This window comes from Crotalus tigris, unplaced genomic scaffold, assembly GCF_016545835.1.
Source record: "Crotalus tigris isolate CLP2741 ecotype Arizona unplaced genomic scaffold, ASM1654583v1 scf7180000018580.5573681206:619365, whole genome shotgun sequence".
In the NCBI taxonomy this organism is placed as follows: domain Eukaryota; kingdom Metazoa; phylum Chordata; class Lepidosauria; order Squamata; family Viperidae; genus Crotalus; species Crotalus tigris.
Window position 1 is genome coordinate 442,303 of NW_024097085.1, and position 26,388 is coordinate 468,690.

Below are 26,388 nucleotides of genomic sequence, written 5' to 3' on the forward strand. Positions count from 1 at the left end.
ATGTCAAATTTACACAAGCACAGAATTTAAGGGAGAATTTCTATAAAATGTTTTATAGATGGCACCTTGATCCACAAAAAATGTCTTTTATGTACCCTGATCTACAAGCTAAATGTTGGAGATGTGGGTGTATGGATGCTACTTATTATCATATTTGGTGGTCGTGTAGAGAGATAAAAGCATTTTGGATTAAGATATGGTGGAATATCCAGAGAATTTTTAAAAGGAGGGTAAAATTTACTCCGCAATTATTTCTGTTGGGTATAGTTATTGATTGTGATACAAAGGAGGTTATATTGATGTTAAATTTGATTACAGCCGCGAGGCTGTTAGTTGGACAATATTGGAAGAAGGAATCTTTGCCTACATTTCAGGAATGGTTTCTTAAAGTGTCTTATTTGGCGGAAATGGCAAAGATTTCGGCTTTCTTAAAGCAACAAACGCAAGAGAAGTTTCTTGCTGTTTGGGATAAATGGATAAAATTTATACAGTTTAAAATGGATATTAAAAAATATTATATAGCTTTTTCTTAATTTTTATTTTTATATATATACATATATATTTTAAAGTATAATTTTTTGATTGTTTTTTAATTAAGCCTATATTCTGCTCTGGGAAGCTCGGGGGGGGAGAAGGGGGGGTGTTTGGGGGAGGTTGGGGAAGGGATGGTTTGTTGTGTAATGTTTAGTTTTTTTTTTGTATATGTTTTTTGTCTTTGTATTGTTTTGTTTTTTTCTTTTTCTTTTGTAAAATTTATAAAACTTTTAATAAAAAAAAAAAAAAGAAGTGACAATGTCACATTATACTGCACTAGTGAGACCACACTTGGAATATTACATAGAGTTCTGGTTACCATGATAGAAAAAAAATTCTGAGTGCAGACTAGAGCGACAAAAATTATAAGGAGTCTGGAGGCTAAATCATATGATGAAGGATTGAAGGCCTTAGGTATGTCTAGCCCAAGGGTCTTCCAACTTGGCCCTTTTATGACTTGTGGACTTCAACTCCCAGAATTCCTCAGCCAGCCTCCATTTTGTTTGCTAGATTTAAGACAAAGGTCTTCAAACTTGGCCCTTTTATGACTTGTGGACTTCAGCTCCCAGAATTCCTCAGCCAGCGTGCCTGGCTGAGGAATTCTTGGTGTTGAAGTCCACAAGTCATAAAAGGGCCAAGTTGGAAGACCCCTACTCTAGGTTGATTATTTTTGTAAGAAAGAAAGATAAAATTACTGTTTGAAGTCAGTTTGTTTCAGAAGAGCTGCGACTTTGTAGAACGACAAATGGGGAAATGACAGTTTCTAAGAATCGAGTGACTTTGTAGTGTAACCTGGAAAAAAAAAAAAGCTTATTTTTAGATCAATGGAATCTGCTGCCTATATTTAAACTTTAAAGAAGCTATTTAGGGAAGAGAGGGGAAATTGTGGGAAGTTTGATAACTGATAACAACTTGTGTGCATAACTACATGACAATGAAGTGGCTTTGATTTTGCATTTCAATTTACAGTATTTATTCCCGGCCCACTACAGGCAGCAGCGCTAAGTCATTCTTAAATCAAATCTAAGGAGGGCAAATTAATTAAATAACGCCACGTATTTCATCTGCACATTGTTATTTCAAGGGAGAGGATGGTTTCAAAAAGCAGGATCCTGCACCAATTTTACAACGAGGTTTGAGCTGAGTAATTCTATGGACCCAGGTCTCTCCACATTTTCCGATCTTGAACTACTTCTTTGTGTTTTTCTATGCTCTGGCAAATCTAGACAGCATACTAAAAAGCAGAGACATCACCCTGCCAACAAAAGTGCGTATAGTCCAGGCCATGGTTTTCCCAGTTGCAATGTATGGCTGTGAAAGTTGGAACATAAGAAAGGCTGAGCGCAAAAGAATTGAGGCCTTTTAACTATGGTGCTGGAGAAGACTCCTGCGAGTCCCTTGGACTGCAAGGCGTTCAAACCGGTCAGTCCTAGAAGAGATCAACCCTGACTGTTCTTTAGAAGGCCAGATCCTGAAGTTGAAACTCAAATATTTTGGCCACCTAATGAGAAGGAAGGACTCACTGGAAAAGGGCCTAATGCTGGGAAAGATTGAGGGCAATAGAAGAAGGGACGACAGAGAATGAGATGGCTGGATGGAGTCACTGAAGCAGTAGGTGTGAACTTAAATGGACTCCAGAAGATGGTAGAGGACAGGAAGACCTGTCGGAACATTGTCCATAGGGTCGCAATGGGTCGGACACGACTTCGCAATTAACAACAACAATGCTCTGGCTGGTGTCAGCTTTGTTGATGTCCAACCATTGTGTTCTTTGATGGCCTGGTTTCCATTTACCACCAACTCTTCCCAACATCATTGCTTCCTCCAGTGAATTCCCCCATGTGACATGGCCAAAATAAGTGAGACACCGTTTTGTGATTTTGCCTTCCAGTGACACGTCTGGTGTTACGTGCTCCAATGCTTGCTTGTACAGGTCACCTTTGCTGTCCAAGGAACAGGTAGGAGACTTCTCCAGCACATCGCTCAAACAAGTCGATTCTCTTCCTGTCTTGCTTTTTCAAGGTCCATAGGGAGAAGCAAAAGATAATTTGTGTCATGGAGAAACCAACACTCTGGAGCTTGCCCTCCCACCAACCTTTTGAAAAAGGGGAACAGCCAGCTTATTCTTATCTTCAAGGTATGATCAAAGTGGACCAGCCAATTGTTGCGGGCCGACCCAGTCTTGCCAAGTGCTTTAATTTGTACCTGGGAGTTAATAGGAAGCCAGCGTAGGGCCATAAAACAGATGTCAGGTGGGCCCATTGATGAGCACCAGTGAGTACTTGGAACATGGCCTGCTACACCAGCTGAACCTTGTTAAAGATAGTTCCATGGACAGCACATAAGTTAATCAGATAATGATGGAGGTATCAGCCACTACAGCTTGTCCTCGACTTGCAACAGTTCATTTAGTGATTATTCGAAGTTACAACGGCACTAAAAAGGTGACTCATGTTTTTCACACTTACAGCCGTTGTAGCATCCCATGATCCACATGATCAAAATTCAGATGCTTGGCTCATATTTATGACGATTGCAGTGTCCCCAGGCCATGTTTTTATGACCTTCTGACAAACAAAGTTAATGGGGGAAGCCAGATTCACTTAACAACCGTGTCACTCACTGAACAACTGCAGTGATTCACTTAACAACAAGGGGCGAAAAAGGGGCAAAGCTCACTTAACAATTCTCTTGCCTAGGAATAGAAATTTGGGGCTCCATTGCAGTCATGTAGTGACAGATTTTATCTTCCTGGGCTCCAAGATCACCACAGTTGGGGACTGCAGCCAAGACGCTTGCTCCTGGGGAGGAAAGCTATGGCAAATCTAGACAGCATACTAAAAAGAAGAGACATCACCGTGCCAACTAAGGTGCGTATAGTCAAGGCCATGGTTTTCCCAGTTGCAATATATGGCTGTGAAAGTTGGACCATAAGAAAGGCTGAGCGCCAAAGAATTGAGGCCTTTGAACTATGGTGCTGGAGAAGACTCCTGCGAATCCCCTGGACTGCAAGGTGATCCAACCGGTCAGTCCTAGAGGAGATCAACCCCGACTGCTCTTTAGAAGGCCAGATCCTGAAGTTGAAACTCAAGAACTTTGGCCACCTAATGAGAAGCAAGGACTCACTGGAGAAGAGCCTGATGCTGGGAAAGATGGAGGGCAAGAGAAGAAGGGGACAACAGAGAATGAGGTGGCTGGATGGAGTCCCTGAAGCAGGAGGTGTGAGCTTAAATGGACTCCAGAAGATGGTAGAGGACAGGAAGGCCTGGAGGAATGTTGTCCATGGGGTTGCGATGGGTCGGAGAAGACTTCGCAACTAACAACATTGTAGTCCTAAGTCAAGGACTCCTGTGTATTATCTGAAGTAGAGCCTCAATGTGTACAAGCGACTTTTTCTCCTCATTCAACATGACTGGTTACTAGAAAGTTTGGGAAGAAAGTCTTCATACCTGAAAGAAGCACTAAATGGGGACCCAAAGTTGCTTTCTTCAAAAGCCAACTGGACTTTGTTTGTTTTTGCTTGAAGACTTTTCGCTTCTCATCCAAGAAGCTTCCTCAGTTCTCAGTCAGAACTGAAGAAGCTTCTGGGATGCTGCATTAACAGAGGGATAGAATCAAGATCACATGAAGTATTAATACCACTTTACAACGCCTTGGTAAGGCCTCACTTGGAATACTGCATCCAGTTTTGGTCACCACGATGTAAAAAAGATGTTGAGACTCTAGAAAGAGTACAGAGAAGAGCAACAAAGATGATTAGGGGACTGGAGGCTAAAACATATAAGGAACGGCTGCTGGAATTGAGTATGTCTAGTTTAACGAAGAGAAGGACGAGGGGGGACATGATAGCAGTATTCCAATATCTCAGGGGCTGCACCAAAGAAGAGGGAGTCAAGCTATTCTCCAAAGCACCTGAAGGCAGGACAAGAAGCAACGGATGGAAACTAATCAAGGAGAGAAGCAACCTAGAACTAAGGAGAAACTTCCTCACAGTTAGAACAATTAACCAGTGGAACCACCTGCCTCCAGAAGCTGTGAATGCTCCAACACTGGAAGTTTTTAAGAAGAGACTGGACAGACATTTGTCCGAAATGGTGTAGGGTTTCCTGCCTGAGCAGGAGGTTCGATTAGATGACCTCCAAGGTCCCTTCCAACTTTATTACTATTATGATTATGATTATGTTGATGATGATGATGTTGTTGTTGATGATGATGATGATGATGATGATGATGATGATGATGATGATGATTTGGCATTTTGTCTACCTATCGAGTCCTTACCCAGGACCTGGGATAGGCAGATGTGGATGTTTGATGGTATTACAGATATCGTCGCAGGATGGAAGCAGTTCCTAATAAGGCTGCCTTTTGCAATTGACTAATAGCGAATTTGTCAATGCCAATGGTGTTCAAGTGGTGCGCCAGTTGTTTTGGAATTGCACCCAAGGAGCCTATGACTATTGGTACTACCCTTGCTTGCTTTTGCCACAGTCTTTCTATTTCTATGTCTTTGTATTTTGTTATCTTCTCCAGTTCTTTCTCTTCTATTCTGCTATCTCCAGGCACTGCCATGTCCACTATCCAGACTTTTTTGTCTTTCCTATTGACAATTGTTAAGTCTGGGGTGTTATGTTGCAGGTGCTTGTCTGTTTGAATTCTGAAGTCCCAGAGCAGTTTAATTTTATCATTTTCTATGACTTTCTCTATTATCATTATCATCATCATCATCATCATCATCATCATTATTATTATTATTATTATTATTATTATTATTATTATTATAAACAAATGAAGTCCAGTTGCCATTTGAAAAAAGCACCTTTGGGGCAACCATGACCTGGATGACTGAGAATCTCCACATTCATGAAGTAGTATTTCACAGGGCCACAGGCGGCTTTGATGTCCTACCTCATCTTGCCCGCATTCCAAAGTTTGCCTTGACAAGTGCATTTATTTCACATTACAATTGGCGGTGGGTTAATAATTTTTCTCTTATCAGGAAACATTAATCTTGAGAGAAGGGGGGGAAAGGAGGCACAGTTATCCTAACACAAAAGGGAAAATGTCTCCCGCAGGCTGGAATGGAAGAGAAAAGAGTTTTAAAGGGTAATGCTAATGCCTTTAATGCTATAAAAAAAATAAATGAAATCTGATGAATGGCGCCTGCGAGGGAAATAACTCACTGGGTGGGTAAAATATGGCTGCCATGATTGGGAACTCTGTTACATTTGGGGACATTTAAATCTGGGCAAACAAATGACATGACACCCAAAGCATGAAAAAGCACTTGGTGTCACCCGCGTTACAAATTGAGCTTGCAGCCTGGAAAATGAAAGTGCTTTTTTAAAAAAAATATATAGTTTCCTTCATAACTTTTAAAAGTCACCTCCCGTTATACTGTACGGGTAGTCCTCAATCTTACGACCATAATTTCCATTGCTAAGCAAGACAGTTAAGTGAGTTTTGCCCCCTTTTACGACCTTTCTTGCCACTGTTGTTAAGTAAATCACTGCAGGGGGTTAAGTTAGTAACATGGTTGTTAAGTAAATCTGGCTTCTCCGTGGACTTTGCTTATCACGAGTTTGCAAATGTTGATCACAGGACGCCAGGACACGGCAACCGTCATAAGTACATGCCTGTTGCCAAGCATCTGAATTTTGATCATGTGACCATGGGGATGATGCAATTGTTGTAAGTGTGAAAAGCAGCCATATGTCCCTTTTTTTTAGTGCCCTTCTAACTTTGGTTACTTAGCTCAATGTTGTAAGTTGAGGACTAGCTGCACCCAGAATACTTTGCGTTATGAAGCAAGGATTTAGAACTATGTTTCGGGGGTCTAACCTACCTCAAAAGGCTGACCGTTTTCTAAAAAGAAATAATATGAATACAAGTTACATCTTTCAGCAGTTTTGGTCACCAAAATATAATAAAGATGTTGAGACTAGAAAGAGTACAGAAAGAGCAACAAAGATGATCAGGGGACTGGAGGCTAAAACATATAAGGAACAGTTGCTGGAATTGGGTATGTCTAGTTTAATGAAGAGAAGGACGAGGGGGTACATGATAGCAGTTTTCCAGTATCCCAGGGGCTGCCACAAAGAAGAGGGAGTCAATCTATTGTCCAAAACAAAGACAGGACAAGAAGCAACGGTTGGAAACTCATCAAGGAGAGAAGCTACCTAGAACCAAGGAGAAATTTCCTGACATTTAGAACAATTAATCAGTGGAACAACCTGCCTCCAGAAGTTGTGAATGCTCCAATACTGGAAATTTTTAAGAAGAGACTGGAAAACCACTTGTCTGGAATGGTATAGGGCAGAGGGGGTCAAACTCGCAACGTCATATGATGTGTCGCGACATATCGTGACTTTTTTTCCATTGCAGGCATGACGCATCCAACCCACAGGCCGGCAGTTTGATACCCCTGGTATAAGGTCTCCTGTATGCCTCCTCCCCAAAGTTAACAAGGCAAACAGGTTGTGAAGAGGATGTGTAGCGTCCCAAACAATCCTGCAGACCTTGCTCAAGCATCACTTATATGCCATGTCCTGGATGGAAGGGAGTGATCTGCCAGCAATCTTTTCAGCCGTCCTCACCACTCTCTGCACCGCCTTCCTGTCTGAAGCAGTGATGTTCTCAAACTAGACAATAATGCAATATGACAGGATGCCCTCAATCGTCCCTCTGTAGAAAGTGGTCAGGACAGGGGAAGGAAAAGGTGCTTTTCTCATGTAATGCAGGCAGTGTGAGGAAAGAAGAAATATTTGCTTTTAGGGGCAGCTACAGAGAAATGGGGTACAGTGACACAGTTTTATAGGCGAGCTTGTCCTGGGTGTGGAAGTGTCTATGTGCTGATTCGAGGATGACACTTGACAGACGTGTGTGTGTGTGTGTATGTGTATGTGTGTGTGGGGGGGGTGTAGGTATGTGTTCTTGTGAACATGCAGTGCTGCTGGGAGACCTAATTTAATTAACTCTATTGGTGTTAACGGAACTTTAACTCATTTGTGTTTACAGACTTTATCCTTTGATATGTGGATTAGGTCTGGGTAACTTATTTGGGGATTTGAGGAAGTTTGACTAAAAGATTTTCTCCCGCTTGCTATTTTTACTTGACCGCTATTTCAACTTGACCGCCAATTATCTAGTGGAGATGCTGATTCTCAGTCCGTTGTGTATTCTGTTAATATTTTAAGGGAAGATGGAAACAGTATAAAGAATAAAATATATTTTGATATAAAATGTCTCACGAGATTCTTTTAAAAAGAAAATTGCAAGTTGCAAGAAGAGATTATCTCAGGTTCTGCACGTCTCTTAAAATGAATCATTTTTTTAAAAAAATAGTTTTATTGCAATTTTAATCTGAACAAATCCCTGAGATTGAGACTTTTTCTCAGATCCCACCAGCTGCAGTTTTATTTCTTATGTAAGCCTCTTTCTTTAATTTTTTTTTCTCCTTAATTTTTGATGCTCAGAATAGTTCCAATAAACACCTAGTTGTATCGTGTGTTGAGATATAATAGATTGTACCCACTGATTACACCTTGAGTGAGATTCACATTTCACAGGCGTGGAAAGGGTCTCTCTCTCTCTCTTCTCTCTCTCTCTCTTTCTCTCTCTCTTTCTCTCTCTCTCTCTGTCTCTCTCTCTCTCTCTTTCACTCTCTCTCTCTTTCTCTCTCTCTCTGTCTGTCTCTCTCTCTCTCTTTTTCTGTCTCTCTTTCTCTCTCTCTGTCTCTCTCTCTCTCTCTTTCTCTCTCTCTCTCTTTCTCTCTCTCTCTGTCTGTCTCTCTCTCTCTCTCTTTTTCTGTCTCTCTCTTTCTGTCTCTCTCTTTCTCTCTTTCTCTCTCTCTCTTTCTCTTTCTCTCTCTCTTTCTCTCTCTCTTTCTCTTTCTTTTTCTGTCTCTCTTTCTCTCTCTTTCTGTCTCTCTCTCTCTCTTTCTCTCTCTCTCTCTCTCTCTCTCTCTTTCTCTCTTTCTGTGTTACAATACATTAAAGGTATAAAAAATGAAAACTTTAAGCTTCTTAAAGTAAAAGATAAAAAATAACAATAAGCCTATAGTCAAGAAAAAGAATAGAAAAGAAGTCAGAATATAAAATAGCACGTAGAAATGCAAAAAAAAAATATAGAAACAAACATACATTTAAAATTACATACAAAATGAATAGAAAAAAAAAGAAAAAAAGAAAAATATAAGAAAAGTGGAAAAAAAGAAAACGTAGCATTTTGACTTCCATTATTCTTTCTATTGAGTAATTGACAATTTACACTTTCCTTTCTCTCTTTAACTCTTTTTATCCCCAAATCTATTTTGTTCTATCATTATAAGCAGGGAAAATGTTAATATTATGGTATGCTACAAAAATGCTGCAGGCTACAGGAAATGTAAACCGAACAGCAAAATCACACGTGCTCCAAAAAGTGCATAATGTCACATGTGTTTTGGGATGGGTTTTTTTTTTTCTTTTGTAATTTCCTGTCTTCTGCAGGTGAAACAGATTATAATCCAAATGCTGGGTTGTTCCTTGAAGGTCTGAGAGCACACAAACTATTGTTACATTGCCTAATTCAACAGAATTGACATGACAAATATTTACCTTGACAAAACTGAACAAAACAGCCAAAGCCTCCTTATCATAACTTGATGGTGAAAGAAGCTTCATTTTTTAAAAAGAGAGAGAGAGAGAGAGACATAAATAACAAGAAATAATTCTGTTAGCAGCTGCTAGTTATGATCCATGATTTCTAACTGTAGATTTTGTTTTGTTTTGTTTCTAAAATGGGAAGGGCTCAACTTCTCAGATGCCAAAAGATAACAATAAAATATGTATTATTGGCATTATGCAGTCCTTAGGAATTTCTCCCAAATAATTTTTCATTCAGGTTGGAAGAAAACATGCTGAATGGGTTGACTATACATTGCTGTTCTTGTTTCAACTATATCAGTTAAAGCTGATCATTCCAGAGTACCACAGTGATGGAAACTTTAAATTTTGTTTCCTGGCAGTGACAACAATCAGTCGGTGGAACAGCTTGCTTTCAAAAGTTGTAGGTGCTCCATCACTACAGGTTTTCAAGAAGAGACTGGATAGCCACTTGTCAGGAATGATACAGGGCAGTGTTTCCCAATCTTGATCACTTGAAGATGTGTGGACTTCAACTCCCACAAATTCCCCAGCTGTGCTGGCTGGCTGGGGAATTCTGGGAATTGAAGTCCACACATCTTCACATGGCCAAGATTGGGAAACACTGATATAGTGTCTCCTGCTTGATCAGGGGGTTAGACTAGAAGACCTCCAAGGTCCCTTCCATCTCTGTTATATTGTTATTAATTCTGTCATTATTATTCTGTTAAATAATAACAGCACCTGAAAGCAGGACAAGAAGCAATGGATGGAAACTAACCAAGGAGAGAAGCAACCTAGAACTAAGGAGAAACTTCCTGACAGTGAGAACAATTAACCAGTGGAACAACCTGCCTCCAGAAGTGGTGAATGCTCCAACACTGGAAGTTTTTAAGAAGAGACTGGACAACTATTTGTCTGAAATGGTATAGGGTTTCCTGTTTGAGCAGGGGGTTGGACTAAAAAATCTCCAAAGTCCCTTCCAGCTCTGTTGTTGTTGTTAGTTGCGAAGTCGTGTCCGACCCATCGCGGCCCATGGACAATGTTCCTCCAGGCCTTCTTGTCCTCTATCATCTTCTGGAGTCCATTTAAGCTCACACCTGCTGCTTCAGTGACTCCTTCCAGCCACCTCGTTCTCTGTTGTCCCCTTCTTCTCTTGCCCTCCATCTTTCCCAGCATTAGGCTCTTCTCCAGTGAGTCCTTCCTTCTCATTAGGTGGCCAAAGTACTTGAGTTTCAACTTCAGGATGTGGCCTTCTAAAGAGCAGTCACTAAACCAAGGTTAGTGGGCTCCAAAAACCCAGAGAGTCAACACAAGCACACCTGGCCTCTAGAGAAAGCACCCACAAGTCCTCAAAGGCTAGTACTCACTATTTACTATATCACTCTCTACCAATTCTATTACACTACTCCTCTTCGTGAGCCCTATTTCTGGAGAACAGTTAGAATAAATTTTGCCTTTATGTTGTTTCAGACTGTTTTAATTTCCCAAATGAACACAGACCAACTTCCTTCTCCCTTCCAAATTATAATTAATAATTACAAATTTTAATTAGAAGGCCATTCTCAGCAGGATAGTTTTCTTCTGCTGTGGATGGAAAGTCCTCATGTCATTTTATGAAAAATGAAACGAAATCAGAAGATGCATCATATCTAACCAATCACTAGCAATTCCAGATGTTCAGTGGTGGATTTCCCCACTTGGTCGTTGTAGGGTTGTCTATACATGTAGTGTGATGAATGATTTAAAGGCACATTGTGAAATGTCCTGATGTTTTTGTTTATGGGAGATTAGTTACACAGCTAGTTACCATGCCATTGTGATTTTCATCAGCAACTGCAAAATGTTGGCACTGCTGCACTGAGACGGGACACATGTATACAAAATTGTATAAAAAGTTTGTGTCCTAACAGGTCGCCTATCCCCACAAGCAGGCTGAAACAAATATGTACCACCTTGGCTTTCACCCCATTATATTTTCTGCACGTTTTAATCTTGACGCCAGATTTCAGTTACTGAACTACTGACAATGTTTTCCTAATTCTGTTTATGTTCTTTCTAGAGTTTTGGGCCATTGATTAATGGGTGGAAAAGAAGAATTGTGTGTGATCAAATACTATACATTATGTGTGAAGAAATGTTAGGTGTGCTAAGATTTGATACTGAATTAAATCTCAAAATAGACTTGTGCTTCAAAATTTGGAACAATGGCTAATATGCATTACCTTACACCAATTCTTTCCTTCCCTCCCTCCCTCCTTCCTTCCTTCCTTCCTTCCTTCCTTCCTTCCTTCCTTCCTTCCTTCCTTCCTTCCTTCCTTCCTTCCTCTCTCTCTCCCTCTCTTTTCCTTCCTTCCTTTCTTCTTCCCTCCCTCCCCCCTCCCTTTTCCTTCCTTCCTTTCTTCCTTCCCTCCCTCCATTCTAAAGGAAACAAAATTATACCAGCATTCCACAACAATTTAAACAACAATAACAAAATTGGAGAGAGAATTAGCATCAGGCATATTGCAGTGAAAATTGAACTTGGTAAAATTCTGAGTACGTCTAGATCAGGGGTTCTCCACCTTGGCCACTTTAAGACTTGTGGACTTCAACTCCCAGAATTCCTCAGCCAGCTTTGCTGGCTGAGGAATTCTGGGAGTTGAAGTCCACAAGTCTTAAAGTTGCCAAGGTTGAGAACCCCTGGTCTAGATGATGTACTTTTCACTTTGGGTGAAAACTTCTCTCTCTCTCTCTCTCTCTCTCTCTCTCTCTCTCTCTCTCTCTCTCTCTCTCTCTCTCTCTCTCTCTCACACACACACACACACACACACACACACACACACACACACAGTACCTCCATCTGTTTCTGCCCTGTCCTACACAGCATTCTCATAATTTCAAACCAGAATGGACACTCTCTTTATTACTCAATTATGGTGTCAACCCTGAAACATGAGCTGTCTCCTAAGTGAGGAGTCTAGGGTTAGGAGTGGACAGAGCTTTGAACTCCATGAGGACCTTCTTTCAATAATTATTTTTTAAAGTTCTTTTCTTCTTGCTTCGAAAGAAATTTGTGGATTTCTTTTGAACACCCAAGCAAAGCAAATTCTCCATCAGATAACAGTGGCTAGAGTTAAGAAGTCCATTCTTTTTTCCAGAAAGAACCACCAGCCACTGAAAAAAAAATGGCAGACAAAGAGGAAAAAAAAGAGAAGAAAAAGAGAGAGAGAAAGAGATGTGCTATAAACACACTTAAATACATTATATTTATAAACTCACACTTTATACAACTATACCCCATCTCAAGACAACATCTCTCGTTGCCAACCCCTCCCTTATTCTATTCTGTTTCCTTAAATATCCCCAAATCTTACAAAATGACAGAAATGTGTTAGGAAATTCATATTTAACAGATGAGCCAAACCAAATCCTCATTTATTCCTTTTTCATTTATTCACATGATGAAAGCTCTTTCTAATTGCATGAAATTATGGCAAAACACCTGAAGGCATTTTTTTTTAGAACGAGGATGAAGCCAACATGGCAAATGGATACATTAAAATAAAAATAATTAACAGAATAACAGAGTTGGAAGGGACCTTGGAGGTCTTCCAGTCCTGCTCAAGTGGGAGACTCATGTCAGACAAATGGTTATCCAATCTCTTCTTAAAAACCTCCAGTGTTGGAGCACCCACAACCTCTGGAGGCAAGTTATTCCATTGATTAATCCTTTTCACTATCAGGAAATTCCTCTTTAATTCCAGGTTGCTTCTCTCTTTGATCAATTTCCACCCTTTGTTCTTTGTCCTGCCTTCAGGTGCTTTGGAGAATAGTAATAGTAATAGTACTATTGGAAGGGACCTTGGAGGTCATCTAGTCCAACCCCCTGCTCAGGCAGGAAACCCTACACCATTTCGGACAAATGGCTGTCCAGTCTCTTCTTAAAAACTTCCAGTGTTGGAGCATTTACTGCTTCTGGAGGCAGGCTGTTCCACTGATTAATTGTTCTCACTGTCAGGAAGTTTCTCCTTAGTTCTAGGTTGCTTCTCTCCTTGATTAGTTTCCACCCATTGCTTCTTGTCCTGCCTTCAGGTGCTTTGGAAAATAGCTTGACTCCCTCTTCTTTGGGGCAGCTCCTGAGATATTGGAACACTGCTATCATGTCCCCCCCTCATCCTTCTCTTCATTAGACTAGACATACCCAATTCCAGCAGCTGTTCCTCATGCTATCGTTTAGGTTGCATATCATATAATATTGGATATGCAATAGTGGTGAATATCTGTATCTTGGGTGTAGGATGAGGGTGACCCACTGCAAGACCCTCACTCAACACACCCACACCTGAAGCCCTTATCAACAGAAGAACATTGACATTGGCATCCCTTAAACTCCACTGAAGATCTTAGCTAGCTTGGTAACAAAATGTTTGGAAACCAACCCAAAAACTTGAAGAACAAACCTTCACCCTCAATACTGGATATCACATCATATTGTAGCTTATCAGACTGAATGAGATCTTTCAGTGTTTTAGAACTGCTCAAATAAAAAACATAATACCAATAAAATAAAAACAGAAGCGTGAGGAATAACATGTGAGCTTGGTTTCTGGTTTAATTTGAAAAACTTTTCAGAGCGTAAGCTCTGCATATCAAAGCGGGAACCAAGATAACATGCTAATTTCATGCATTTAAAGGTGATACATCCTATTATTAGATAACAGCCCAAGAGTTAATCCATGTAGACATACTGATTATATAACTTGAGTGTCACTGGGTGGTTAATGTGATACTATCACTCATTGAGAGAGGAATTGTTTTATCGAATAAGAAATATTCAGCTTACAAAGAAGATATTTAAGAAAGATCCATCAAGGCAGTGGGGAAGAGACGCTGAATTTATTTATTCATTTAATTTAAATTATGCCTTTCCTCCAGAAGCTGAAGGCAATGATTCATAGCAATCCCAGTTCTTATTTTTCCCACAACAATCCTGTAACCCAAGATATTGATTGACCCAAAGTAACCCAGTGCTAATACCAATAGAAGAGAATGTTTGTAGCTCACAGTTGAACTGTGAGGGCCCTGGTGGTCTCTGAGGTTGGTGGTTGTCTGGCAGATGTTTCACTACCCAACTAGGTAACAACATCAAAGCTAGCAGGGAGTGGAGATTCTATTCTATTCTATTCTATTCTATTCTATTCTATTCTATTCCATTCTTGTCCTGTCCTGTCCTGTCCTATCCTATCCCATTCCTGTCCTATTCTATTCTATTCTATTCTATTCTATTCTATTCTATTCTATTCTATTCTATTCTATTCTATTCTATTCTTGTCCTGTCCTGTCCTGTCCTGTCCTGTCCTATCCTATCCTATCCTATCCTATCCTATCCTATCCTATCCTATCCCATTCCTGTCCTATTCTATTCTATTCTATTCTATTCTATCCTATCCTATCCTATCCCATCCCATCCCAGAGAATATTTCTAGCTCAGGGTTAAAATATGGGGTCCTTGGCACTCCCTGAGCTTGGATGTTTGCTTCCAGGTGTTTCATTACCAAACTAGGTAACATCATCAGTTCTAGTAAGGCAGTAGGGTTTGCTCTCATTTTGTATACTAGTGGCTTGCCCTGTCAGCACTGCTCTGAGTGGAATTGGTGGGTGCTAGATTGGGCTGTGGTTTACTGCTTGCTTGTTTGACCTAATAATTCCTTGATTGGGTATTGTTTACTTCTTGATTGTTCACCTAGTATTAATCTGGGTGTTGGTGAAGAGATATTTTGATTTTGGGGGGGGGGTCTCCTGTTTGGCTTTTTGATTACCTTTTTGTTAAAACATTTAAATTTAGTAGCTAGGGCAGTGGAGTTGTGCAGTGAGCCAGAAAGCACAATTGTGGTAGATTGGTACCGGAGAGCTGGCTCCTGCATGAGGCAATCTGCACTGCAATTGGTTGCTTGGGTGTGGAGGGGGCATTTCCCTTTTTTCCCGCCTTTTTCTTCTGTGTCCTCTGTGATTTACCTCATGATGCTCCTGTTTGCCTGACTATCCATTTTGCTGTATATATTAATGTAAAATATATTTATTTATATAAAATTACAATATACCAGATACTGGTATCAGCATCTCTGAGATCATTTTGACACCTGCTGCACAATTCCCTGACACTCTTTGAATGGGGTGTAGATGTTGTTTATCTCTATGTGCCTGCTGATGGCCAATATGTCCACGGTTGGGCTTAGACGTGAACACAAGTTGTCTTTCTCTAACACTTTGTTTACTACGCTGGCTCTTATTTCCATTAAAAGCACTCCTCAAATTACAACCATTCATTTAGCGACCATTTGATGTCACAACGGCACTGAGAACAGTGACTTACAATGGGTCCTCGTGCTTACAACCATTGTAGCACCCCCATAGTCAATGTGATCAAAAATCAGGCATTTGGCACAACTGCCATGTGTTTACAGTGGCTGTGCTGTTCTGGGACCCTCAAATTACAACCATTCATTTAGCGACCATTTGAAGGCACAACGGCACTGAAAACAGCGACTTACAATGGGTCCTCACACTTACAACCTTTGTAGCATTCCCACAAACACATTCATGTGATCAAAATTCAGGCGTTTGGCACACCCACCATGTGTTTCCAGTGGTTGCACCATCCTGGGATCCTATGGTCACCACCATTTGTGACCTTCCTAGCTATCTTCCAACAAGCAAAGTCAATGGAGGGATTCATTTAATGACTGTGTGATTCACTTAACAAGGGCAGGGATTCGTTTAACAACCATGGCTAAAAGCTCATAAAATTGGGCGCAACTCACTGATCAAACTGCCTTGCTTAGCAACAACCTGTACCTGTAGACTACCTGTACTACAAAATCGATGCTTCAGCTCTTTTTTTGGTATTTCATTACTGCATCCTTGTCATTCAGCTTTTCAATTGCATTTGAGCATTCTGTACTGCTGTTTATATTATGTTATGCTATAAGATGCCAAAATATCTCTGTAACTCCATTCTTTTTTACTATTCTGGCCCTAATTCAATTTCACAAAGCAGAATTTAAGAAAATATGGTTTTGCAGGCCACCCCATATTCAGTCGTCCACTACGAGGTGGGTGGCTGTATATGTCTTTTCAAAATTAACAAAATAATAAATAAAACAGAAGCAAACAGACCTCCAATTTCATTCTGCCTTAAGGTGAAAACAAAACAAAAGATGTATGTATTCTAGTACAGCCCTGATTTAGGAGATCTTTGCTAAAAATGTAGTTACTGGCAGCTATTTTATTTTCCAAACGAAGGGGCTCTGGCAGCCAGGTGTGTATGACATTTTGTGATCCTCATTTAAATTGTTGTTCATTGTTCTGAGAAGATGAGATGAGATGAGATAACACAGAGCCGTATATTAGCCAGAATAAGGAGTCTACATTTTGCCCACCAAAAGTTATTCAAACAAAGCGAACTTATCTTGATTAGCTAATTGCCTTACATCAGCATTTTAGGGTGAGGGAATTTCCTCCCCCCTCCCCCCCCCGTTGCCATTTCTTCTATTTTTTCCACCGAGTACTTCATAATTTACAATTTAAAAAATCACAACCATTAAAAAAGCAATTAAAAAGGATTAGCAGAATCAAAGTTGATCTTTAATTGCTCTGCCTATCTAGATCTCCCTTGCCATGATATGCCAGATAAAATTTCTGCTTTCTTAATAGTTTAATAGTTTTCATTATGCAGAACATGAGAAAATTCAGCCTTTTGAGGTACATCCCAATTATAAGGGGTCATCAAAAAAAAGTTTGTTCAACTCTTTCAAAAATTATGCCTCAGCCAGCAGTTTCAGAATTTTTTTTCAGCACCGTAAGTGGGGCATCTTAGGGTTTTACTGATGGATGTGAACAACTCTAAAGTAATAATGATTTTAATATTATGAAACAACATCTATGGAGATTCTCAGTCATCCAGGTCATGGTTCTCCCAAAAGTGCTTTTTCTTTTTCTTTTTTTAATTAAATTTTTATTGGGTACAAAGGGAAAAAAAAAGATTAAAAACATTGAACATGGTAAATCGTCTTTGACTGACATTTCTGTCTTGTCAGTCCATATTGTACATTAATTACATATTATATATCTATATACAACTGTACATTTCTAGTCTCTGTCTTAACTTATATCTTTGCTGTGACCTCCATTTTTTTCCCTCCATCTATAAAATTTATTCCATGTTCGATAAAATTGTGTTTCTTCCTGATTTTTTAATCTTTTAGTTATCCTGTTTAGTTCTGCGCAATACATAATTTTCTTTATTAGTGCTTTCCCACTCGGTACTTCCATTGCTTTCCACTTTTGAGCAAATAGTAACCTTACCGCCATAACCACGTGAATGATTGATATGTGTCACCTTTATTTACATTTTCCCCTAGTATTCTTAATAGTAATGCCTAAGGTTTGTTTTGAATGTTTTGCCTAGTCATTTCTATTGCCCATTCCCAGACCATACGCCAATACACCTGTGCTTCTCTACATGTCCACCATACATGAAAAAATGTGCCCTCCAAAATGCTTTTTCATAAGGCAACTGCACTTTGTTTTTTCCTTGAAGAAGTTTCGCTTCTCATCCAAGAAGCTTCTTTAGCTCTGTCTGAATGGTGGAAGATGGAAGAATTTATATTCCTTGCAGTCATCTGATCATTAGTACTCTTTCTGAGAGTCACTGAGGCCACTTGGCAGTTTATCTGTGCCTTCAGAGTCCACAACCATTTGCATATTCAGGTAACCCTGAGGGCACAGATAAACCTCCAAGTGGCCTCAATGACTTTCAGAAAGAGTACTAATGACCAGATGACTGCAAGGAATATAAATCCGTCCATTCTCCACCTTTCAGTCAGAACCGAAGAAGCATCTTGGATGAGAAATGAAACATCTTGAAGGAACAAAGAACAAAGGACAGCTACGGGACTTGGGTTTGGCTAGTCTAAAGAAAAGAAGAAATAGGGGAGACATGATAGTGGTGTTCCAGTATCTGAGGAGCTGCCACAAGGTAGAGGGGGCCAGGTTGTTCACCAAAGCACCAGAGGGAAGGACAAAAAACAAGGGTTGGAAACTGCTCAAAGAGAGAAGCAACCTGGAACTAAGGAGAAACTTCCTGACAGTGAGGACAATCAACCAGTGGAACAGCTTTGCCTTCAGAAATTGTGGGTGCTCCATCACTGGAGATTTTTAAGAAGAGACTAGATATTCACCCATCTGAGATGGTATAGGTTCTCCTGCTTGAGCTGGACTAGAAGATCTCCAAGGTCCCTTCCAACTCTATTCTGTTCTGTTCTGTTCTGTTCTGTTCCATTCTGTTCCGTTCCGTTCCATTCCATTCCATTCTATTCTATTCTATTCTATTCCATTCCATTCCATTCCATTCTATTCTAAAAAACAAAGTCCAAGTGCCTTTTGAAAAAGCACCTTTTGGATGATTATGAAACAACATCTGCCTATCCCGAGTCTTTGGGAAGGACTCAGTTTGGCTAAAAATGCCAAATCCGCTCTAACCATCCAGTTGACTGGCTGACCAACCATAATAATAATTCCTTGGGCTAATTCTGGCTGCACAAGACCAAACCTTAAGAACAAATTCATACAAAACCAGAACTGAAAAAAAACAGCAACAGACAGCAAATGTCATCTCTGCAAAAAAACTGAAGAGACAGTAGACCACTTAGTAGTTAGCTGCTGCAAAGAAGATCGCACAGAATGATTACAAGCAACCCATCACAAAGCAGCAACAATGGTGCGCTGGAATATCTGCAAGAAATACTATTTGCCTGCAAGCAAGAACTTGTGGGACCACAAAATAGACAAAGTTAATAAAAACAAATTGAAAAAGCCGAAGCGTTCTGAGGGTTTAGAATTCTAACAGATAAGCATCTGCCACACAGCATCCCAGACTTGACAATCGTTGCTAAGAAAAACAAAAGAAAAAGTCTGCATAATAAAAGAGGCAATACCTGGAGACAGCAGAATAGAAGAGAAAGAACTGGAGAAAATCACCAAATACGAAGACCTGCAAATAGAGATGGAAAGGCTGTGGTAAAAGAAAGCAAAGGTACTAACTACCAAGAGCAATATAGGCGCCCTGGATGCAATCTGAAAACAATTGGACTACCAATTCAACACCATCGGCATTGACAAAAATCACCCTTAGTCAATTGCGAAAGGCAGCAACTCTGGGCTGGCCTAAAAACTGCTTTAAAAGGGTGTTCTAAAGAAATGCATTGTGGGATGGTTTTCTGGAATAATGGTTGGAAGTAAGCTTTGGAAATGTACCCTATCATCTTGATAAGAGAAGGAGGTCTAGAATGGGATTGTCTCAGTGGTGGGATTCAGCCAGTTCGCACCAGTTCGGCTGAACCAGTAGCTAGTTTTTTGTTACCCAGGCCCAGAATGGACTTCCGGAAGCGGCATCCACACAGAGAACCAGTTGTTCACATATTTGAATCCCACCACTGCCTACAAGGGTTGGGAATCTGGAATCAGAATCAGAATACAGTGGAAGGGACCTTGAGGGTCTTCTAGTCCAACCCCCTGCTCAAGCAGGAGACCCTGTGTCCAGTGGTGGGATTCAGCCAGCTCACAGCACTTCAGCAGAACCAGTACCTAATTTTTTGTTGCCCAGGCCCAGAATGGACTTCCAGTTCCGGCATCTACACAGAGAACCTGTTGTTCACATATTAGAATCCCACCACTGGATTGTCTACAGCAGTGGTTCTCAACCTTTTTAATGCCGTGACCCCCCAACCGGTCGTAAGTCGAGGACTACCCAACCGGTCGTAAGTCGAGGACTTTCCCTGCCCGGGAGCACCGTGCATGCATGGTGCTGCCCCCTGCACCACCCGAGGCGTAGCTGGCAAGGGGCAGCGATGGCACAGGGCGACCACTGGCTGGGCCACCAGCTGGCCCAGCCCAAGGGAGGTAAGGCACCCACCGGGCCCCACATGCGCCAGCAACCCTCCCTGCACCCGCCGGCCTCCCACCTCCCACCCCTGGCCCTCTTTTACTTACATTTTTAGTAGTTGCTCAGCAGGGAGGGGTGGAAACTTCCACACAGCTCGCCTTCGCTGCAGACAACTTGCAGCACCGTTTGCAGAATAGGACTTTTGGCGGGCTCAGCAGGGCAGAGGCAGCCTGGACAATTCCTATTGCCTTTTGAAAGCCAATAGAATAAAAGGGAGTAGCACAGCTAAGGAAAGGGGGAAAAAATGGCGGACTGCATTGTTTGGCGACCCCCGTGAAATGGTCATTCGACCACAAATGGGGTCGCGACCCACAGGTTGAGAACCGCTGGTCTACAGTCAAATGGTTTGGTCTACAGCCAAATGAAACCAGACTCTGCCTAGGTTTTTGTGCAGAGAAAATGGGTGATTGGGTTTATCTAAACCAGGGGTCTCCAAATTTGGCAATTTTAAGTTCTGTGGACTACAACTCCCAGAATTCCCCAGCCAACCCTGAAAGGATTCTGAGAGTTGAAGCCCACAAGTCTTAAGGTGGCCACATTTGGAGACCCCCTGCTCTAGATTTAGCTGCTGCATTGCTTCTTCACTCTTATCTCCTCCCTCCAATTACTTTGGTTTACTACTTGTTCATCTTTTTCTGCCCTTTGGATAATGTGGTCTCCCCCAACAGGGTTATGCCCACATGTAGTTTGCCACGATTTAATGCTGGAGCATCCCTAGGTGTAACATTTAGATGGAGATAGGAATGTTTTGAGCTGGTGGCTTCTCCAGTTCTAGAGAACTTTAGCACCACTCTCATCGTTCTTTTGGTATGAAGAACCTCAAAGACAACAATGGTCCATCAGACCATTTCTTAGGTTTCCATCATGAAAAGCTTGTTTCTTTGTCTTTCCCCCCTCCTCTTCTCCATTCTCCTTCTATTACTATAGCAACCATCCCCTGGTGGCTGCAATCAAGGGAAAAAAAACTGAGTTGTAATTAATTCCTTAGAAATGGAAATGAAGGGGTGACTGTCGATCAGACCAAACACATTTTCAAAATTAAATAGAAGCCTTCTTTCCTTCCTTCCTTCCTTCCTTCCTTCCTTCCTTCCTTCCTTCCTTCCCTCCTTCCTTTCTTTCCTTCCTTCCCTCCTTCCTTCCCTCTGTTCTCTTCCTACTCTTTCTATCTCCCTTACCTCTCTTTCTCCTTCCTTCCTTCCTTCTTTCTTTCCTTCCTTTTCTTCTTCCTTCTTTCCCTTCCTCCCTGCTCCCTCCCCTTCTATCTCCCTTACCTCTCTCTCTCTTCTTCCTTCCTTCTTTCTTTCTTTCTTTCCTTCTTTCCTTCCTTCTTTCCCTCCCTCCCTCCCCTCCTTCCCCTTCTATCTCCCTTACCTTATTTGTCATTCCTTCCTTCCTTCCTTCCTTCCTTCCTTCCTTCCTTCCTTCCTTCCTTCCTTCCTTCCTTCCTTCCCTACCTCCCTACCTTCTCTTCCAGTGACTACACTACTTAAATTTATACCCACACCCTAAAATAAGTGCAGGGCCTATGGGTTGATTTGACCTCAACCCCACTGAGTGAGGATAGGTTGAGAAAAGGGTAGTGAAAGAAGCTTGAGGGAAAGATAGAGAAAGAAGGAAGGGGAAAGAGAGGGATTGAGAGAAAGGCAATCAGGGAAATTAACGATGGAGCAGAGGCAAAGAAAGGAGAGAGCAGCAAGCAGCAGGAGAAGACAGAGAGAGAGAGAGAAAAAGGGCTGGCCGGCCATCTGACCACCACCCCCACCACATTGGGCTGCCTGATGGGAGGAGACTGTACAAGGCAGTGGCTCAAATGACAAGATGGCAGAGTCCGGCTGACCCAGGCAAGTAGAGTTGCCTGAGTGAGGGACCAGAGTGGACTGGCAGCTATAACAATGGACTATAGTGGGGAAAAGCAACTGGATGGTTGGAAAAGAGGGCCAGGGGAACCCAGACTCCAGAGACCCTTTCGGGACATGTCCAAATCCTGCACCATTCCATTTGCATTCCGTTCCCCACCGTCCAGTCAGAGCTGAAGAAGCTTCTTGGATGAGAAGCGAAACGTCTTCAAAGAAAAACAAAGAAGTCCAGTTGCCTCCTGGAAAAGCACCTTTGGGACCACCATGACCTGGATGACTGAGAATCTCCATAGACCCAACACCTGCAGCCGTTCTTCATATGTTTTAGCCTCCAGTCCCCTAATCATCTTTGTCGCTCTTTGCCGGATTCTTTTTAGAGTCTCAACATCTTTTTTTTATATCTGTTTAGGTTGAGCTTGTTAGCTTTAGACCCCCAAGAATTCAGGTAAGGCCTCCTTGACTTCTTCCTTGCAATGATCTTCTACGCCAGTTGAACTAAGAAATGATAGAAGTTGACTGAGAACAAAACTATTGATCTCAAGCACTGCCAATGGGCTCCCCAAGGATCATTGACGGATTACCATGGCAACAGCAGCCTGAATTCCATGGATCTCTGCTCACTGAGGATTCTTATCCACGATCTTCATCTCTTATGTCCTGGAGTTCATTTTAATTTTGGTAATTAAACCTGAAGTATGAACATGTACGTAGCTTTAGGAGGGGAATCTTACCCCTGGCTGGGAATCTCTTGAGGATCCATTATTACGGCAATTTCCATACAAAGAATAACAGGATATTTTTACCGGAGTGAGATGACCTTGTAGATCTTTGTGCCTTTCCACTTCCTCTTTAGCCAGCTCAAGGGACAGACGTCCTGGATATGTTAGTTTAGAGTTCTTTGGGACTAACATACAAGTCACTTAAATCAGTTTTTTTTTCTTTTTATGGCTCTGCAATCCCTTAATTTGGGATGACTGGATGGAGCTGAGCATTTACTGCTGGGTGCCCTTCCTGACGCCTACATGGAGTTCATAGCAGATATTTTCACATATATGGTGAAGGGTATCTCATAGATCTAGTAATACTGATAGAAGAGAATATTTGTAGCTCAGGAGTCAACTGTGGGGTCTTTGGACCTCTTAAGCTTGGGTTGTTTTCTTGCAGACATTTCATGACCCAATTAGATAACTACATCAGTGCTAGAAGAAAGTAGAGTTTGCAGAGTGGAAGAGGAGGAGGAGGAGGAGGAAGAGGAGGAGGAGGAGGAGGAGGGGGAGGAGGAGGAGAACTGTGGGGTCTTTGTTGCTCTCTGAGCTTGGTTATTTTCTTGCAGACTTTTCATGACCCAACTAGGTAATGTCATCAATGCTGGAAGAGAGTAGAGTTTGCAGAGTGGAAGAGAAGGAGGAGGGGGGGAGGAGGAGGAGGAAGAGGAGGAGGAGGAGGAGGAGGAGGAGGAGGAGGAGGAGGAGGAGGAGGAGAACTGTGGGGTCTTTGTTGCTCTCTGAGCTTGGTTATTTTCTTGCAGACTTTTCATGACCCAACTAGGTAATGTCATCAGTGCTGGAAGAGAGTAGAGTTTGCAGAGTGGAGGAGGACTGTGGGATCCTTGGTGCTCTCTGAGCTCAGTTGTTTTCTTGCAGATGTTTCATTACCCAACTAGGTAATATCATCAGTGTTAGAAGGGAGTGGGGCTGGCTCTCTGTTTATCTACAAGTGTCTTGTCCTATCATTGTTAACGGGAGTCTTCTTGGTGGCTCCTTGATTAGGCTGCGGCTTACTGAGTAAAGAACCCACAAGTACACATTTCCTCAAGTTGAATTCAACTGTGGGGATTTCAACTTCATTATCAAACAACGCTCCGTTGATTTAGTTTTTGCTTGAGCTGCTATAATTTTAAATGCAGGTTATTGGGGGGATTTTTTGGGGGGGGGGACTCCGTTCCAGCCTGTTTAGTTTGTTCACAATCTGCAAAGTTTCAAAGTCTTCCCGCCATAGGCAAAATGGCTTGGTTTCCCCGGTGAGTGCGCAAGAGACATTTTGTGCCTTTTGGAGATGAGGCCTTGGGTAAGATGGATGACAGGGTAATCAACATGCATAGTTGGCCTGAGACCATTGTTTACATTCAGATCAGCATGACGGCATGGGCTCCAAGCTGTGCTGATTTTTTTTTTTTTTTTTTTTTTTTTTACAAATTGGCTCCTACGTCTTGCAAACAACTCTGCCAACCCAGCCCCATTTTTATTCTGGCGGAGTTTGGGCCAACGTGGAGCTTTGCAGCTTCAAGCCAAAACGCATACCTGAAACAAGACTTTAAAAAAAGCAAAATGGACTCCCTTAGGCCGTATCACCTGAATCCCATTTACCGCTTAGGTTTCCAAGTTTTGGGACGTCTCTTGTTTTTACATCTCCAACTCCAGTTAAGTTTCAACCTGCTGAGGCAATCATGCCTGCAGAAAGATATTATTTTTCGTTTGGATTTGAGGCGGTTGAGCTGGCTAGCAGCAAGGGGATAAGATGCCTTGATTCGCCATGGAAAGTGTGTGTCGTCTACTGTACGATGTTGACTTTGGCAGTGTTGGCTGGTATCACAAGAGTTGCTCCATGAAGAGGTTGTTGGCAAATACCTGCCCACAGTGTTCTCTGCGTACAGGACACTCTGGAAAGGAGTCTGGACTTTAGACAGAGTTTCAAAAGCTTAAGAAAGAAAGATGTGATTATCAATAAAGCAGATTATGTGTAGCTCAGGGTTCAAATGAGGCTCCTGGATGCTCTCTGAGCTTGGCTGTTTTCTTGCAAAAAAGAAAACAGAGACCACCAAGGACTCCTTTTCTGAGTGGTTATTTCTGCCATTGTAATCAATATCAAGAGCATTTCACTTATAGCCTGACTGCTCTTTAGAAGGCCAGATCCTGAAGTTGAAACTCAGATACTTTGGCCACCTAATGAGAAGGAAGGACTCACTGGAGAAGAGCCTAATGCTGGGAAAGATTGAGGGCAATGGAAGAAGGGGACAACAGAGAATAAGGTGGCTGGATGGAGTCCCTGAAGCAGGAGGCGTGAGCTTAAATGGACTCCAGAAGATGGTAGAGGACAGGAAGGCCTGGAGGAACGTTGTCCATGGGGTTGTGATGGGTCGGACACGACTTCGCAACTAACAACAACAAAGCACTTGATAGTACTCTCTGGGCAGTTAACAATGAAGAAGCATTACAGATAGGTCTCAAGTTACAACAGTTTGTTTAGTGACTGTTTAAAGTTACAACAGCACTGAAGAATGTGACTTTTTCACAGTTACGTCCTTTCCAGCATCCCCATGATCATGTGATCCAAATTCAGACGTTTGACAACTGGTTCATATTTATGTCCCAGGGTCTTGTGATCCCCTTTTGCGACCTTTTGACAAGCAAAGTCGACGGGGGAAGCCGGATTCACCTTTTGGGCACCAGGGACCGGTTCCTTGGAGAGAGGTTTTTCCATGGACCGGAGGGTGTGTTGTTTTGTGTACTACCTGCATCCCACGGATGGGGCTTTGCTTGCTTGTGCTGACCGGTTGCTGGCATGCCACAGCCCGGTTGGGGGTTGGGGACCCCTGGTCTACCAAGTTGTATGAAATCTACCAGCTACATTTCTCCAATGTGCAAAGCTCAATTACAAGTTGTTGGATTGTTGTTAATATTGTTTTTAAATAACCCAGCATGTTATGCAAACTCACTGTGGTTGATTTGCTAATCTATTGCTCAAATCCCGAAAGTGGGTTGATTCAGCAACTGAACAACAAAATAAAAAATGTTATGTTTTATGGCATGGTCCAACTGCAAGGGGAACAATCAGTTGAGTTTAAAACTAAAGTAACAGCACCATATGATCAATGTGCATGATGACATATTTACAATAATATAGAAATGATACACTATCTACACAAATACTAAATCCTACATTTGTACTTTCATCAGCTGCCAACTGATTTTACTAATGTGATTTACAGCAGGATCACCCTATCATCTAATTTTATGAACTTCTTTCTCAATATCTACTGATAATAGCTTGCAACAAGCAACTAAGTTTAAGTAGGCTGTGTCAATATAGCTGTCAACACCATCAGCTGAATTCAGTTTAGGTTTAGCCTGCTATAATCAAAAATTGGGAGCTTAAGTTTTTTGTCTCAAAGTCCTGCCTAGGAAAATACTATAAAGGCTTTATTACATCCATGTTTCTTTTCCCACTGACGAGGGGGTTGAAGTGGCATTTGAGACAGTAATGAATTTGAGGGCAGGGCAAGAAGTAATGGATGGAAGCTTATCAAAGAAAGATCCAACCTAGAATTAAGGAGAAATTTCCTGACAGCGAGAACAATTAATTAATGGAAAGGCTTGCCTCCTGGAGTTGT